This window comes from Canis lupus, chromosome 18 (genome assembly GCF_011100685.1).
Source record: "Canis lupus familiaris isolate Mischka breed German Shepherd chromosome 18, alternate assembly UU_Cfam_GSD_1.0, whole genome shotgun sequence".
NCBI classification, from domain to species: domain Eukaryota; kingdom Metazoa; phylum Chordata; class Mammalia; order Carnivora; family Canidae; genus Canis; species Canis lupus.
The window spans coordinates 46301609-46316394 of NC_049239.1; the positions used below are offsets into that span (position 1 = coordinate 46301609).

The following is a 14786-nucleotide window of genomic DNA, read 5'->3' on the forward strand; positions in this document are numbered from 1 at the left end:
GTCTTCTTTAGAGAAATGTCTGTTTGCGTCTTCTGCCATTTCTTGACTGTATTTTTTGTGTTTTGGGTGTTGAGTTTGATAAGTTTTTTATAGATCTTGGATACTAGCCTTTTATCTGATAAGACGCTTGCAGGTACCTTCTCCCATTCTGTAGGTTGCTTTTTAGTTTTGTTGATTGTTTCCTGCACTGTGCAGAAGTTTTTTTATCTTGATGGAGTCCTACTAGTTCATTTTTGCTTTTGTTTCCCTTTCCTTTGGAGACGTGTCTAGCAAGAAGTTTCCATGGCCAAGATCACAGAGGTTGCTGCCTGTGTTCTTCTCTAGGGTTTTGATGGATTCCTGTCTCACATTTAGCTCTTACATCCACTTTGAGTTTATTTTTGTTTGTGGCATAAGAAGATGCTCCAGTTTCATCCTTCCACATGTGGCTATCCAGTTTTCTCATCACCATTAGTTGAAGAGACTTTTTCCCATTGAATATTCTTTCCTGCTTTGTCAGAGATGAGTTGACCATACAGTGGAAGGTCCATTCCTGGGTTCTCCAATCTGTTCCATTGATCTGTGTGTCTGTTTTTGTGCCAGTACCATACTGTCTTGCTGATGATAGCTTTTTTTTATTGGTGTTCAATTTGCCAACATATAGCATAACACCCAGTGCTCATCCCATCAAGTGCCCCCCTCAGTGCCCATCACCCAGTCACCCCAACCCCCCGTCCACCTCCCCTTCCACTAACCCTTGTTCATTTCCCAGAGTTAGGTGTCTCTCATGTTTTGTTCACCCTCACTGATATTTTCACTCATTTTCTCTCCTTTCCCTTTACTCCCTTTCACTAATTTTTATATTCCCCAAATGAAGGAGACCATATAATGTTTGTCCTTTTCCGATTGACTTATTTCACTCAGCACAATACCCTCCAGGTCCCTTCACGTGGAAGCAAATCATGGGTATTTGTCGTTTCTAATGGCTGAGTAATATTCCATTGTATACATAGACCACATCTTCTTTATCCATTAATAGAGCCTGAAGGCCAGCATTGTGATGCCACCAGGTTTTTTTTTTCCCCCAACATTTCTTTGGCTATTTGGGGTCTTTTCTGGTTCCAAACAAATTTTAGGATTGTTTGTTCCAGCTCTGTGAGAAATGCTGTTGGTATATTGATAGGGATTGTTAAATGTCTACACTACCCAAAGCAATCTACACATTTAATGCAATCCCTATCAAACTACCAGGAGAATCCTAATTTCTATATAAGATATCTGGTTGACTTACTGTTTTTTCTTTTTAAATATTTTATCTATTTATTGAGAGAGAATCAGAGAGAAAGGGAGAGAGAGAGAGAGAGAGAATGAGCAGGGGAAGGGGGGCAGAGGGACAAGCAGACTCCCCACTGAGCAGGGAGCCTGATGTAAGACTTGATCACAGGACCCTGGGATCATGACCTGAGCATAAGGCAGATGCTTAACCGACTGAGCCACCCAGGGGCTCAACTTAATGTTGTTAAGTAATTTTTTGCTATTTTACCTGTACAATTTAGTGGCATTAAGTACATTAATGATGTTTTATAATAATCATCACCCTCATCTATTTCTGGATGTCTTTCATCACCCCACACAGAAATTCTGTTCCCATTAAGCAGTAATTCCCCATTTCCCACTCTCCCCAGCCATAGTAGCTTATAATCTTACTTTCTGCCTCTAGGAATTTTCATTCTAGGTGTTTCATACTTGTGAAATAATACAATGTTTGTCGTTTTGTGACCAGCTTATTTTACTCAGCATGTTGTGTTCAGGGCTCATCCACACTGCAGCAGGTGTCAGAGCCCTGTTCCTTTTCATGGCTGAATAACATTCCACGTGTGGATAGACCACATTTTTTACCTGTTATCTGTTGATGGTGGTTTCCACATTTAGCTGTTGTGCACCTTGTTGCTGTAACTGTGAATGTACAAGTGTCTGCGCCTGGCCCTTGCTTGCATTGGGTAAATACCTAGGAGCAGAATTGCTGAGTTATGTGGTAATTCTATGTTTAACAGTTAGAGGAACTGCCCAACTGTTTCCACAGCATCTGCCCCATTTTACTTCCCATCAGCCATGCATGAGGGTTCCAAATCCTCCTCTCCAACACTTGTTCTTTTTCTTTCTTTTTTATTGGAACTGTTCTAGCAGGTGTGAGGTGGGATCTCATTGTGGTTTTGATTTGCATTTCCCGATGGCTAAGGATATTGAGCATCTTTTCATGCATTTTCATTAGTGGCCAGCAGTGCATCTTCTTTGGAGACTTATCTATTCAAATATTTCACCTATTTTTTGACTGGGTTGTTTTTTTTTTTAATTAATTAATTAATTAATTAATCAATTTATTTATTTATTTATTTATTTATTTATTTATTTATTTATGATAGTCACAGAGAGAGAGAGAGAGGCAGAGACATAGGCAGAGGGAGAAGCAGGCTCCATGCACCGGGAGCCCCACGTGGGATTCAATCCCGGGTCTCCAGGATCGCGCCCTGGGCCAAAGGCAGGCGCCAAACCGCTGCGCCACCCAGGGATCCCTGGGTTGTTTTTTTTTGTCTAGTTGTAGGAGTTCTTTATATATTTTGGATATTAAACCCTTATCCAATATATGATATACAAATATTTTCTTCCTTTGTGGTGGGTTATCTTTTCACTTTCTTGGTGCTGTCCTTTGACTACACAAATGTTTTCTTCTGAGTTTTACAGTGTTAGCTCTTACATTTAGATCTTTGATCCATTCCGAGCTAATTTTTGTTTATGGTGTGAGGTGGGGGTTTAACTTCACTGTCGTGCCTGTGGACATCCAGTTGTCCAAGCACCATTTGCTGAGACTATCATTTCCCCACTGAGTGGTCTTGGCACCCTTGCCGAAGACCAGCTGGTTGTATGTATGAGGAGAGGGTTTATTTCTGGGCTGTGTTGTGTTTTCTCTTCCTCTGGTCTATAAGCCCGTTCTGTACCAGCACCACACTGTTACGATTACCGTAGTTCACAGTAAGTTTTTAACTTTTTATTTTATTTATTTATTTATTTATTTATTTATTTATTTATTTATTTATTTATGAATGAGAGAGAGCACAGCTGGGGGAGGGACAGAAGGAGAAGCAGACTCCCCACTGAACAGGGAGCCCAATGTGGGACTCGATCTCAGGACCCCAAGATCATGTCCTGAGCCGAAAGCATGCTCAACCGACTGAGCCACCCAGGTACCCTGAGAGTTCACAGTAAGTTTTAAAATCAAGAAGTATAAGTCCTTGACCTTTATTCTTTTTCAAGATGGTTGGGCTATTTGGAGGTCTCTTGAAATTCCTTATATGTATTAGGATGTGTTTTCTATTTGACAAAAAAGGTGTGTGTTTTTTTTAATGAAACATATTTATTTTGTTATAATAAGAAGTTGACTCTTGTTTGCCAGAAGCAGCATGGCTCTAGCTGCCCTGGTCTGCAGTGCCCTCGATGGGACCACACCTCCTCAGATCTGGCAGTTGATGAGTAGGTGGCTGAGGGGTGAGTTCTCGGGGCTCATGGGCATGGGATTCAGAAGTGTCATCAGTGGCTTCAGTTTAGAAACCTGTTGAAGGTGACTGTCCAGCTGGGACACAGGCAGGCAGGTGGGAAGTGCTCCCATGAGGCAGATTGTGAGGTCCCAAGTGATTCCATGATGAGGGGCAGGAGCACTGGAGCATGGGGTGGAATCATCTGCTCCCAGTAGAGCTCATAAGCCAGGACCCTAGGCAGAGCTGACATGTAGAGGAATCCTGAAAAAGGTACGAGGCTCAAAGTGGGAAGGGGAATTAAGAGATTCTGAATGGTCTGGGCAGAAAGTGATGCCACCTCATTAAGAGCCCCCCATGTGCGTGTTGCTGATGGGCTTCTCTTCTTTCTGTGTGACATCACCCGTGGTTCTTGTCATAGTTTAAGTCCATTCATTTTCAATTGTGTGCAGTTTTACATCACACGACTACAGTGCTATTTATTCACTTGTCAGTTCTACTTTTGGTGGGTCCTTGGATGCTTTCCAGTTTGGGTCTGCGAGGAGAAGCTGCACTGTCCGTGCTCTTCATAAGCGTCAGGGTCTGCGCACCCACGCCTTCTGGTCCTGCCTGCGGCGGGACTGCGGGTCACGGGGCATGTGTGTGGAAACGTAGTGGACTGTGTTCAGAGCAGTGTTTCTGTCATGTTCTCGCCAGTTTCCCAAAGTTATTCTTGCCTGCACACCCACTTGGCTCTGCTGGGGTCACCGTTTTGGCTGTCCCAGTGCTCCCACAGATCAGCAGTGTGGCATTAATGCGTATTTTCCTGATTACTAATGAGGCTAGCTTCCCTCTGACGTCTCCTTGCTGGTTGTCTTGAGGATGGATTTACCCGTGTTCCAGTCTTAACTTTTGACTCACACACCCCGTAAGGTGGAGGTCTCAGAGCCAGCGGGATGATGGAACCTCTGATCTCAGCCTGGCACCTGCTGGGCTAGAGTGACGGTGGTGCTCCTGGTCAGTGGCCGTGGGAAAGGCCACACTACAAACCACATGTCCTCACACTCACTTGGCTGATGGTGGTCGCCAGGGAATGATGCTGGCTCGGTACCCCCGCCCAGAGGGGTGTCCAGCCTTGCAGGGAGCACACGGGTCCTGTGTGCGCCCTCCCTGACGCCCACTGCCTCCTGGCATCTGCGTGTTTCCTGGCAGGGCTGTTGGCCAGAGCCGCTGTGGTCCCTGCAAAGATTTTCTTGACTTTGAGTGGAAGACAGATTCGGTCTCACAAAAGGCTTCAGGCTCCTCTTGAAAAGTATCCCGACTCTTCTTTGGGGTTGGCACTGCCAACAGGTGCTTGGAGGGACAGAGTCATCGTGAAACTGAACGTAGGGGTGCGGCCTCCACTGAGGACCGCGGATGAGTGATTTTCCCTGTGGTGTCCAGCACTGGGCTCCGCACAAGCTATTTCTTCATGTGAGACTAACAGCACGTGTGTGTTTTATTTTTGTTTTGTGTTTTGCTTTGGATTTGAGGTGTGAAAATGTGCCTGTCTCAAAGGCTCACAGCTCCCCTAACTCTTGTGCCCACTTCACAGGAGCGCTCGTGGTATCCTGCCTCTGTGTACTTGTTAGAGTTTATTAATTTTTAATATTAAGCATAAGATAATATTATTAAAGAATGCCCACCTTATCCATCTGTGGGCACATGTGGCTGTGATCACATGCTGTGGAACATTTTGCGTCCTGGTTTTTTCCCATTACGCCATAACAAAGCCGCATTCCTGGGCTATAAGGAACCCACAGACATTTGTAGCCACTGCCTAGAGTCCCTCGCCCCCGAGTATATCCAGTCTATTGTACATCACACAGACAAGAGTCAGCCTTTCAGCTGTAGGTGGCTCCTAAGCCCACCCTCTTCTAGATAATTTTATGTTAGCCAGCCTTGTTCCCCAGATCTCTGAACATCCAGTGTCCTTCCTAGGTAAAGTCTGAGAAGTTCAGGCACTGAATAAAAGGGTCTGCATGGGGGATCCCTGGGTGGCTCAGCAGCTTAGCGCTTGCCTTTGGCCCAGGGCGCGATCCTGGAGGCCCGGGATCGAGTCCCATGTCGGGCTCCTGGCATAGAGCCTGCTTCTCCCTCTGCCTGTGTGTCTGCTTCTCTCTCTCTGAATCTGTCATGAATGAATGAATAAATAAAATCTTAGGGAAAAAAAGGGTCTGCATGCACGGAACCAGTGCACCCTGGTTTCTACCACAGCTGTAAGAATGAGGCTTGTCCTTGGAGGATCTGTTTATTTAGAAGCTTCACAAAGCTCACAGTTGAATTTATCAGACCAAGAATCAGGATGAGCTGATGTCAGGGGAGATGCCCGGGGACGAGGGGCAGGGTGTGTAGTGGACCTGGGCAGCCCCAGCTCCGGGGATCAGTGTCAGCCCAAGGTACCGTGGGGAACAGGGCTGAGCAGGTCTGAGCAGGAGAGGTTGGGAAGGATGGCTAGCACAGCCCTGGGACCCACTCAGTGCATGAGGGGTGGCTTTTCTGGGGCTTAGTCACTGAAGAGCCTGCAGATGGCAGGCTGCAAGTAGAGCTGGCAAGGAGGAAGTTTCTTTTTGGTTGTGAGTGTAGTGGAGAATCCATGCCTGGCTCAGAGTATGAGGGTGACTCCCTTCTTCATCAGGAAATGCGGAACAGGATCTCTGGTCCTGAAGATTCAGTCTGCATTACTCCTGAAGGGGATGGACACAGAACTGTGTTTTGGGGGTATGGGATGTGTCACCACTCAAGGCTGGGAGTCTGGATTGGCTGGAGCCCCTGAGCCTCTGGTCACATCTCAGATCTTGCACTGGCAGCAAACGGGGACACAGCAGCAGGATGGAGGGCAGCAGAGTTGGCAGCAGCAGGACTGAAGGCAGCAGGGTTTGCAGCAGCTGGACTGACAGCAGGATGACCTATAGCCTCCCTTGGAGCCCCTGCAGGACCCACAGCCTCCCTTGGAGCCCCCGCAGGACCCACAGCCTCCCTTAGAGCCCGCGCAGGACCCACAGCTAGAGCAGGGACAGGCCGGCACACAGCAGCACACAGGCTTGCAGCAGCAGGACTGGGAGCCCCCACAGGACCCACAGCCCCCCTTGGAGCCCCCACAGGACCCACAGCCCCCCTTAGAGCCCCCGCAGGACCCACAGCCTCCCTTAGAGCCCCCGCAGGACCCACAGCTAGAGCAGGGACAGGCCGGCACACAGCAGCACACGGGCTTGCAGCAGCAGACAGGCACACAGCAGCTGGAGCCACAGCCCCCAGAGCAGCCAGAGCAGGTCATGGTTCTGGTGGGTGGAGGGTGGAGCAGGTCAGAGGAGCAGGTGCAGAGGGGAGGGGTTCAGGTGTGGAGCCTCCTGGGCCGGGGGCCCTTATATACCTGCCTGGGTTCAAGTCAGATGCTGGGCACACAGTCACTTCCCCTGATGTTGGTACCTTCCCTGCCCTTTGTTCCTTGTGTCCTCCTCCTTCTCAGAAGCTGCTTATGCTTCACCTGCCGTGTGTGTATTTTGGTCATTCTGTCTGATCTTGGGTAGAGGTTTCCTTTTGTGCCTGTGGGGCCTGGACGTTTCTCATGTGCTGTTGGGCAGTGTCCCAGGATCACAAGAATGTGCCCTACGCAGGCACCCTCTTCTCTGTGGGGCCCAGGCTGCAGCACCTCCCACACGCCCTCTGTCCCGGGTGGGTCTTAAGATAAGGCTGGGGACTCAGAGTGGAATTCTTCCCCAAACTTGTGTTGCTCTCAGGAGAGCTGGCCTCATGAATCATGGGCAGAAGAGGAGGTGGCCTGAGTGTGAATGCCCTGGGCTTGCTGAGAGAAGGTGGGTAAGCTGCTTGTGAATGCCCAGGGCAGCTGGGCCGTGCGGCCCCTCCTGAGCCCGGGGAAGGTGGTGGTGGTTGTGCGTCCAGCCTCATCTCCCAGGGCCAGGATTGGGTTTCTGGGGTGGGAGGGTCCACCTGAGGAGGGTGGATGCTTCGCACCTAGTTAATGGGAATCGCCCATCAAATTGGGAAGATACCAGGTGACCGCATCAGAGCTTTCACCCCCCTGCCAATGCCATGCCAGGAAGGCTGGGAAGGTGTGGCTTTGTTCTTCCTGCACCAACCTGCTCCCCTGGCTCTGTCTGTAAGGCTGAGGAGGGGAGAGTGGATAGGGCTGCTTTGGGGAGGGCATGCCCGCATGGTGCGGCAGCATGTGTGTGTGCTTGCGGGGTTGGCCAACTTGTTGAGGTCAGTCCACAGAAAACTCTTTTGGAGGGGCCGGGAGGCAGTGTACCCGCATGTGAATGGGGGTGGGAGGGCCAGAGGCAGAGCGAGAGAGAATCCCAAGCAGGCTCCATGCTCAGCACGGAGCCAGATCTGGGGCTCAATCCCCCAACCTGAGATCATGGCCTGAGCCCAAACTAAGAGTCAGATGCTCCACTGGCTGAGCTCCCCAGGCTCCCCTCAACAGAAAATTCTTTGAAGAGGTGACACTGATAAAACAATATTTGGAAAGGCATCCCACATGGGGGGAAGAGTGAGTGCAAAGGCTGTGAGGCAGGGAAGGGGCTCGGTGAGCCTAGGGGCTCCTGGCCACCATGGCAGGTGGTCTAGCACTTACCTACCTGAGGTTCCGTAGGTGGGAAGCGGACACCTTGTGGGCAGGAGCAGAGCAGGTGGTGGCGGTGGGGAGGTCTCTCTTCCCGTGAACCTCAGAATGAGATCTCCTGAAGGTTCTGTGCTGAGGGAGTGTCTCCTTCCTTCTGCTCTGCTGGGCTCATAATGTGCCAAATGGAGGCAGGAGGCGAAAGCACTGCACCTTCCAATATATGGAAAAATAGGGAAAAAAGGAAAACTGAATAAGGCTTTGGGTCTCATCTCTGAGAAACCCCTGTGGAGGCCCCGCTTTCCTTACTGTGGGGATTTGTTTTTATGCAGAAGAGCCTCCGTGAGGATTTGCACCTGTCCGGACTCCTGCCTGGTGCCGCCGAGGAGAACCCCTGTAAAGAAGCTGGAGAATGTGCCGTGTTGTTCTGTCCCGTGGAGCAGTTTACGTGCAGAAAGGTATTATATTCCTTGAATGTTTTGTAAAAGTTGTTTTGAAATGTCCAGGCCTGGGTATTTTTTGTTTGTTTTGTTTTGTTTCGTTTTGAGGGCACACAGCCTAGAGTGTCAGTATTTTACTTATTCAATTTTTATTTCTTTAATTGGATTTTTCAATAACAGTGATGAATCCTGGAGGATATGGGGATTCTGTGCCCAAAGGCTTCAGGGGATAGGTGCACGTCTTGGTCCTCAGGCCAACCATCAGGGGGCGCTCTGTCGTGCAGAAGTGCTGCTCTTTCTTATGAAGAATTTGGCCTCATTTTAAGCATAAACTCTTGATTTTAAGAAGATCTGTGACGTGATGAACACTGATATTATACACAACTGATGAATTATTGAACACTACATCTGAAACTAATGATGTACTGTATGTTGGCCAGTTGAATTTAAATAAAAAAAGAAAGAGATCTGTGTGCTTCCTCTGATTTTGGAGGCCCAACTTGGGAAGGGTGTGTATTTATTCTAGTTAATAATCAGAACAAGAAAAGAAGTCACAATAGATTAGACATTTAAAGAAACTTTTGAAGACCACACACATGACCAAATAGGCAAATAACCTGATTTTATTGAATGGATGGCCCACATCCCCTCCAGACCCCACGCTACTTCCTTCCACTATGTTTTTTGGCCACATACTTTTTGGTCACTCTTCATATGGTAGCAGTTTTATAATTTTATTTTCTGAATTTTAATTTTAAATGCCTAGGAAGACATCTTAGTGTTTTCCTGTAGCTCAGATGCTTGCGATTTGTTTTTTTGATTGTTGGTTTTGAAGATTGGTACTGTCGTGTCAAATCTGGGAAGACTTCCGATGTTTTCACATTTGCACTGCACAACTTGGGGGCGCCAGCATTTCTTTTTTGTGAGGTGTTGTGTTTGATTTTACATTCTCTCTTGATTACATCCATCAGCCTGTTGTGTTTGCATCCTGTTCGAGGTGGCCTGGTGTGTACTTTATAGCGTTTTTGGCTGCTCAGTATTTTCATGTCAAATCAGAGGAGGCTGAAATCTTTTCTAAAATATTTATGATTTGCTATTGTACATTAATTGGATTATCAAATAATTCATGAGCCTTGATTACTTCTGTATGAAATGTATCGCCTCTTAATGGATTTTGCTGTTGTTGATGTGACATGAAAATTTTGCTGGAGTTTGTGTCTCTGGTCAGAATAATTTATGGCTTATTTTATCATGCTTACCTCCGTTCTATTAATTGTTATGGAGTCTCCTTTAGTTCTTTAATAAATACGTGTCAAGATGATAGAATAAAGTGCTTTCTGTTTAACCCAGGATCCTTTGCTTTCTCACTTTTTATTTATTTATTTTTTATTTTTTTAAATTTTTATTTATTTATGATAGTCACACATACACACAGAGAGAGAGAGAGAGAGGGGCAGAGACATAGGCAGAGGGAGAAGCAGGCTCCATGCACCGGGAGCCCGATGTGGGATTTGATCTTCGGTCTCCAGGATCGCGCCCTGGGTCAAAGGCAGGTGTCAAACCGCTGCGCCACCCAGGGATCCCCGCTTTCTCACTTTTTAATTGAGATGTTCAACAATATGTTTCCAAACTGCAGTTAAAGAGACAAATTTATACTTTATCAACCTTTGCGTACACTTTTTGTGTGTTGTTTGTGTTCACATTTCTCTTCTGAATTTTTGAGAATATATTTTACAGTTCTTAAAATTTTGACCCCATGTTGCAAGGCTGGAGCAGCCTCGTATTAGGCAGTTCATCTTGTTCTCTTTTGATTCTTTACTGGAAAATGCCAATTGCCATGTGAGTTAAATATATTCCGGTTATCGATGGAAGACCGTAGCAAGATGGGAAGGAATTGCCTTCAGGGTCTCTGGAGGCAGCTTTGTTCTGCTGTTCATTTTGTACAGATTCTTATTTGTTTGGGTGGGATTTTTATAAACTGTTTTGGATAAATTAGTCACATTTGTTTTTGCATTTTGACATCTTTTTAAGGGCTCATGCAAAAATGGATCTAATTCAGTATTGTGGTTAATTTTTTTAAAAGTTCTATTTATTTATTCATGAGAGACACAGAGAGAGGTAGAGATATAGGCAGAGGGAGAAGCAGGCTCCTTTCAGGGAGCCTGATGGCGGGACTTGATCCCAGGACTCTGGGATCACGACTTGAGCTGAAGGTAGACGCTCAACCACTGACCTACCCAGGCTTCCAAACATGGTTAATTTTGATCAATGCTCCATGTGTCCTTGAGAGAAGAATATATGCTCTTTTTAGGGAACGGTGTTCTGTATATGTTCAGGAGGTAAAGCTTTTTAATTAGACTATTTGAATTTTCTGTAATGGTACTAATATTTTATATTTTTATTCTCATAATTACTGAGAGAGGTTTGTTAAAAATCTCACATTATGGGACACCTGGGTGGCTCAGCAGTTTGGCGCCTGCCTTTGACCCAGGGCATGATCCTGGGGTCCCGGGATTGGGTCCCTCATAGGGTTCCCTGCAGGGAGCCTGCTTCTCCCTCTGCCTGTGTCTCTGCCTCTCTCCCTGTGTGTCTCTCATGAATCGATAAATAAAATCTTTAAAAAAACCTCTCATTATAACTGTAGGCTTATAAATTTCTCCTTGTAATCCTCCCATTTTTGTTTTCTATATTTTTGAGTCTGTGTTGGTAGATGCACTCATGTTTGGAATGTTATCTGCCTAGTGAGTTTGTCCTTTGATCATGAATTGCTCTTAATATTTAAGGTAATGGCTAAAAGAATATTTTAACATCATGTGGCCTGCTTTGTGGCTATCTTCATGTATTTGGGAAATCCCTCAGTAATAGTTCTCAGTAGAGGCCAAGCTGTCTCCTGGGGTAAAAGCTAGAATGCTCAATATTCTCTCTCCTGACCTGTTCATGATGGCAGAGACATATTGACTACGGCTTGTCCATTCGGAACAACTTATCACTAACTGTGGTTTCAGCAGTGGCTTTTCTCACTTCTCAGGCTCCCATGTTCTAAGACTGTGTTCGGGAAGGCAATGCTGAGGGCACTCAACATCCTGTCAGTAATCACCCGTGCCAAGTTATTTTTTTTTTAATTTATTTATTTATGATAGCAACAGAGGGAGAGAGAGAGGCAGAGACACAGGCAGAGAGAGAAGCAGGCTCCATGCACCGAGAGCCCGACGTGGGATTTGATCCTGGGTCTCCAGGATCGCGCCCTGGGCCAAAGGCAGGCGCCAAACTGCTGCGCCACCCAGGGATCCCCGTGCCAAGTTATTTTATGTATGATTAATGATGGAGTGTTTCTGTAGGTGATGCAGGTGAGCAGGGAAAAGTCTTGGAGAGATGCCCTTAGATGGATCAGAAGGGACATTTGGGCAGGGATTGGCCTTAGGTACGAGCATGGAATGTTCATCTGCTAACACAGGAGGGTCGGCCAGGTGGTGGGCACAGAAGCTATGGGAAGTAGATGTGGGGGCATGAAGCTGCAGCAATCCTCTTCTGAGAGTTCAATTTTCTTGGTAAAATAAGAAGCAAGGTAATCAATTGAGAGCAAGGATCGGGGAGAAGTCATAAATAATACTCAATTCCTACTCTAGGGCACCTGGGTGGCCCCGTGGTGGAGCGTCTGCCTTCAGCTCAGGTCATGATCCCAGGGTCCTGGGATAGAGCCTGCTTCTCTCTCTGCCCTCTGTAGTTCCTCCTGCTTGTGCTTGCTTGCGCTCACTCTTTCTCTGTCAAATATGTAAATAAAATCTCTCTCTCTCTCTCTCTTTTAAAAAGAAGCGATTTATTACATGGGCACTAGCTTTCTAAACAACCACAGGAAATCAGGATTCTAAAATCACAAACTGTACAACCCCAGATCTTTTCCCATTATGGGCCAATTTACCTTAGCAAGAATAAATAGAGGTTAAAGGTTTACTAAAGGAAAAGCAATTCTAATTCTTTTTTTTGAAATTTTTAAAAAGATTTTTTATTTATTCATTTATGATAGATAGAGAGAGAGAGATAGAGAGAGAGAGAGGCAGAGACACAGGCAGAGGGAGAATCAGGCTCCATGCCGGGAGCCCGACGCGGGACTCGATCCCAGGACTCCAGGATCGCGCCCTGGGCCACTGAGCCACCCAGGGATCCCCAGCAATTCTAATTCTGAATTAGAGTTTAAAGCTTATTGACCCTACTTACCAACTGAAGAATCTTCTTTTGTACACTTAAAAAATTTTTTCCAACAAATTTTATTTCTCACTTTTAAAAAATTAGTTTCAGAGCTAGAATTTAGTGATTCATCAGTTGCATATAACACCCAGTGCTCATCACATCACATGCCCTCCTTCATGCCAATCACCCACTTACTCTGTTCCCTCCCTTCCTTTCCACCAACCCTTAGTTTGTTTTCTAAAGTTAAGAGTCTCTTATAGTTTGTCTCCTTCCCAATTTTCATCTTATTTTTCCTTCTCTTCCCATATGTTAATTTGTTTTGTTTCTTAAATTCCACATGAGTGAAATCATATAGTATTTGTCTTTCTCTGACTTACTTTGCTTAGCATCATACCCTCTAGTTCCATCCACATTGTTGCAAATGGCAAGATTTCATTCTTTTTTTGGTGGCTGAGTAATATTCCAGTGTGTGTGTGTGTGTGTGTGTGTGTGTGTGTGTGTATCACATCTTTATCCATTCATCTGTTGATGGACATTCAGACTCTTTCCATATTTTAGCTATTGTGGACATTGCTGGTATAAACATTGGGGTGCATGTGCCCCTTGGAATCACTGTTTGTATCTTTTGGATAAATATTGAATAGTGCAATTGCTGGGTCATAGAGTAGCTCTATTTTTAACTTTTTGAGGAACCTCCATATAGTTTTCCACAGTTGCTGCACCAGTTTGCAATCCCACCAACACTGTAGGAGGATTCCTCTCTGTCTGGATCCTCATCAACATCTGTTGTTTCCTGAGTTGTTAATTTTAGCCATTCTGACAGGTGTGAGGTAGTATCCCACTGTGGTTTTGATTTTTATTTCCCTGGCAGTTAGTGATGTGGAGCATTTTTTCATGTGTCTGTTGGCCATTTGTATGTCTTCTTTGGAGAAATGTCTGTTCATGTCTTCTGCCTGTTTCTTGACTGTATTTTTGTGTTTTGGGTGTTGAGTTTGATAAGTTCTTTATAGATACTAGCCCTTTATCTGATAAGACATTTGCAAATATCTTCTCCCATTCTGTAGGTTGCCTTTTACTTTTGTTGCCTGTTTCCTTCACTGTGCAAAAATTTTTTATCTCGATGAGGTCCCAAGAGTTCATTTTTGCTTAAAAAAAATAAAATGTCTATGCTACCCAAAGCAATCTACACATTCAGTGCAATCCCTATCAAAATACTAACTACATTTCTCACAGAGCTGGAACAAACAATCCTAAAGTTTGTATGCACCCAGAGAAGACCCCAAATAGCCAGAGGAATACCCAAAAGGAAAAGCCAAAGCTGGTATCATCACAATTCCTGACTTCAAGTTATATTACAAAGCTGTAATCACAGAGACAGTATGGTACTGGCATGAAAACAGACACACAGATCAATGGAACAGGGTAGAGAACCCAGAAATGGACCCACTACTCTATGGTCAACTCATCTTCAACAAAGCAGGAAAGAATATCCAATGGAAAACAGACAGTCTCTTCAACAAATGGTGTTGGGAAAATTAGATAGCTATATGTAGAAGAATGAAACTAGAGCACTTTATTACACCACACACAAAGATAAACTCAAAATGGATGAAGGACCTAAATGTGAGACAGGAATCCATCCAAATGCTAGAGGGGAATAGAGGCAGCAACCTCTGTGAACTCGGCTGCAGCAACTTCTTGCTAGACACGTCTCCAAAGTCAATTGAAGAATCTTGAATCATTTTAACTCTCATACTCTCAGGACAATGATTCCTCTGGAGGCCCTGCATGCTATATGGGCTGGTATTTTTTGCCACCTTGTTTATGATACTCCCCCAAATCAGTCATGATTTTTCTTGTTTGTTTTTGTTAGTCAACATGATTTATATTTACTCACATGATGATTGTCTTTAGTGACCTATTCCTTGCCTCTCAGTTTTTTTTTTGTTTTTTTGTTTTTTAAAGATTTTATTTATTTATTCATGGGAGACAGAGAGAGAGAGAGAGAGAGAGAGAGAGGCAGAGACACAGGCAGAGGGAGAAGCAGGC

General features: G+C 45.4%; 1 long non-coding RNA gene across 1 annotated transcript in view; it reads left to right on the plus strand.

Moving 5' to 3' along the window:
- Window positions 1-8945, plus strand: part of LOC119864239 — a 44411-nt gene extending 35466 nt beyond the window's left edge. Inside the window, exons 3-4 of the long non-coding RNA XR_005373521.1 lie at window positions 8442-8567; window positions 8730-8945. This is a non-coding gene — a long non-coding RNA (uncharacterized LOC119864239). The remainder of the gene's footprint in view (window positions 1-8441; window positions 8568-8729) is intronic.
- Window positions 8946-14786: the final 5841 nt, after the last annotated feature.